Source organism: Sinocyclocheilus anshuiensis, unplaced genomic scaffold (genome assembly GCF_001515605.1).
Source record: "Sinocyclocheilus anshuiensis isolate Anshui unplaced genomic scaffold, SAMN03320099.WGS_v1.1 scaffold914, whole genome shotgun sequence".
NCBI classification, from domain to species: domain Eukaryota; kingdom Metazoa; phylum Chordata; class Actinopteri; order Cypriniformes; family Cyprinidae; genus Sinocyclocheilus; species Sinocyclocheilus anshuiensis.
Window position 1 is genome coordinate 2,106,186 of NW_015539870.1, and position 3,780 is coordinate 2,109,965.

The window sequence follows — 3,780 nt, forward strand, 5'->3', positions numbered from 1 at the left end:
TGTGTTTTTTGAACCTTAAACCGCATAAACGCATTTCATTACACCAAATACACAAAATAATGTTCTTTTTAGCAGCATCATATGACCCCTTTAAAGATTACCAAGACAAACTATTTTTTTCAGCGGATTAATTTGCACGGATTAATTGTTCACATCAAGACTAGCAATGTGCGCTAGTAAAGTAAATTGTCAATTTTGATTTCATGCGGACTTTAATTTTCAGTAATTTTGTTATGAGCTTTTTCAGTTTTAGTAATTTGAGTATTTCAGCTTAAACTTATTTCATTAGTTAGTTGCTAAGGCAGCATTTCAGTTTTAATTTTTTCAACTGATATTAACTCTTTCCCCGCCATTGACGAGTTATCTCGTCTTTTACAAGAAAACGCTTCCCCGCCAAAGACGAGATTTTACGGCATTTCGTGTTTTCACTGTTATACACTCGGGGGGAGCCCGCCAAAGACGAGTTTTTACGGCTTTTCGTGTTTTCACTGTTATACACTCGGGTATGGAAAGCCACATGGGTCAGAATTCGCCTGCTTTTCACCGCCGTATCAATATTAAAACGCCGTTTTCATAATGCCGCCAGGAGTTAAATAAGCGCCGTTAGGCGATAAGTTAACGGCAGATGCCACCACGCGTTAAAATAACGCCACACGCCAACTGACGTTAAGTTAATGCCACACGCCACTTAAGATGCAAATTTATTTGCTCATCTACATGGACACACCTCTCATGGCTACAAGGACTCTATGGCAAGTCGGAGCTTCCAGTTTGCAAGAGTGCTAAGAGAAGATGGCAAGTACAGCCCTTACAATTCTAGATATAGGGGAAAAATGCCCCTGAATGAGCTTTTGTCTCATAAAGTTATCACACGAGTCACGAATGAGTGCAAATTTGGAAATTATTTTATACAACAGTTAAATGAATAAGAAATTAATATAATTATTTTAATATTATATTACATTTTTAGTATAATTTCAGTTAAAAAAATAGTTGGGGAAAATTTTAATTCTGTTTATTTACATTTACTCACCCCGATGTTGTTTCAAACCTATTGCTTAAGTTATCACACGAGTCATGAATGAGTGCAAATTTGGAAATTTTATACAACAGTTAAATGAATAAGAAATTTATATTATTATATTATATTTTGAGTATCATTTCAGTTTAAAAAATAGTTGGGGATAGTTTCACAAAAATTGAAATTCTGTTTATTTACATTTACCTACCCCAATGTTGTTTCAAACCTAAATGTCTTTATTTCTTTTGAGAAACATAAGAAGATATTTTAAAGAATGCTGGTAACCAAACTGTTTTAGTCTGTAAATATATGTAAATACTGATTCAGATGCAGCTTAAAAAAATAAAAAGTATTGTCAGTGTAGCCTAAAAGTTTGTGTAATAAATTGTAAATTAAATATTTCTTTCTAAAGCAACATTTTGTTTGCTTTTTCTCATTCTTTGCTTTTCTCATTTAACACATTTATATGACTTTAAAATATCTTTTGAGGGTACTTTTTCTTCCTTTTTAAAAAAACATAACATGATATACTATTTAAAACAAAACAAAAAAGTATGCTCTAATTTTTATTATTATTATTTTATTTACTTTTTAAAAACTTTTACTTTTTAGACTTCAAACCATGCTGAGGAGCCTGGAATGGGCAAAGGGGAGGCTTCTACATACTCAGGCAGCAGATGAGATAATCCATGAAGTGACAGATTTTATTCAGGAGATTCAAACTTCTGAACCGAGAGCACAGGAAGGTAAATGCCATCAAACTATCTTAATTACGCACAGTAAACTCCAATTAGATTGTCTGATTTTGATGGTCAGTTACTTGACACCTACAGTATTTTCTTTTGAATAATTTTGCTAAGCATAACATTTCACACTGACATACAAACTATTGGAAAAATTAAGAAGTCTGCTTGTTTCCCAAGTGTTTATAAGAGACAATATTTTGAAGAATGCTGGTAACCAGAGTCACAAAGGCTGCTTTGAAAAAATTGTTTCTGAAAGTAATTTTCATATGCAACGGGAAAAAGCGAGATAAACACAAACATGAAACTTGTAAATAAAATAATCTGACGTATAGCCTATGTACAATTTAATAACATATAGCCTAGTTTGATAGGCCTATATGAATTGGGTGTTCGTCAATGATTGCATGCGGTTGGAGATTCCCGTGTTTACAGCTCCGTAAAATAATACTGGAAGCTCTGTAGTTTTGCTGTATAGGCTTATAGATAAAAATATTAAAATTATAAACACACAATAACAGTTTAAGTTACTTCCATTTCTGAAAAAAAGAATGTAGGCCTAGTAATTGATGTTATAAATAGGCTACACACGCCTGATTTTGTTTTAATTATCCATCGTACATAAAAAAATAAAAATAAAATAAATAAATAAACATTTGCAATCAAGACTGAAAAAAGCCAGAAGTGAATGTAAACCAGATTTGGCCCAGAGTCTGTTGCTATCTATGAAGCCAAGCATAAGAATAGCCTACTAATGTAAATTTGTTAACCCACAGTAACAAATTTGAACAGATTAATTGCATATTTTCGTTTGCTGCATGCTTTTAAAAACACAATTTTTTTATTTTATTTTAGGAAAAAAAAAAAAAAAGATATGTCTCATATAAGTTGCATTTTCAGAAATAATAACAGCAGGCCTAATAAAAAAAAACAAAAAACCTCACGCAGTTAGGATAGTAGATGAGATTAAAGGGATTGAGTCCGGGGAGTGAATTTCAAGGGAGGACGGCGTTTCATTTCCAACCGGTCTGCAGACTGCAGCCAATAAATGCTTATCGGTGCGCCTCAGATCGTGAAAGCAGACTGCAGTTTTGTCATTCATTATAACAAACAAAGTGTAGAGAAGATGTAATAATAGATTCAGTGTGCAGTGTAGGGAGCCTCATTAATTAAAATGGAAGTTTGTGAGATCGCAATGAACTAAGAGGAGTGACAGCTTTTTAAAGGGAGTTTGCAAATGTGAAATTGAATTTACCTACAAGAGTTTTATACATTTTGGATTTTATACAAAAGTTAACATAAGGCCTTACATTTCAGGAACACTGTTGTCTGATTGTGCTCTATTTCTTAAACAAAAAGTTAAAACAAAGTCACAGCTGATCCGCTGCGCATCTCCAAGCAAACACACAGGCAGCTGTTTCGTTTTTGAATGAATCTGCGTTTTTTAACAAATCTAGTGAGTCAATGATTTAATCACCCATTCATAAAGAGAGTCACTTGCTTCGTTCCTAAATTAATCAGCCGTTAGAACGAATCGATTAAATAAATGATTCAGTGACAAGGCAGTGACATGCTGTCACCTACTGGCGGTTTCAGTTTCATTTTAATTTTCAGAAATAATAACAGCAGGCCTAATAATGTTGTTATTATGTATCATAATAAGTTGTCATAATGTACCAACATTATGAACACTAGGATATTTTAGTTCCTCTCACTTTACAACAAATCCTTTAAATTTAACCGTATCAGAACAGAATAAGAATTAAAAAATATATAATTCTAATGGATAAATATAATTGCAGTATATAATAATATATGCTTAGCAATAAACATGCCAAAACAAATTAATTTATAAAGAAACGTAAGATAAAGTTGGGCTTACCTCTCTCAGGCACAAATGTGTCCATATTGGCCATAGCTGAAGCTAAACTATTAGCCTTATTAGGTAAAAATAGGCTTTGTAGTTCACGCGCGTTCCAGTATCGACGGAAAAATATCATAATGAGCAAAAATATG

The 3,780-nt window shown here is 32.7% G+C and overlaps 1 protein-coding gene across 1 annotated transcript in view; it reads right to left on the minus strand.

Annotated features, from left to right (window-relative positions):
• Positions 1–3,780, minus strand: part of LOC107685092 (echinoderm microtubule-associated protein-like 2) — a 25,401-nt gene that overhangs the window by 8,740 nt on the left and 12,881 nt on the right. The window lies entirely within an intron of this gene.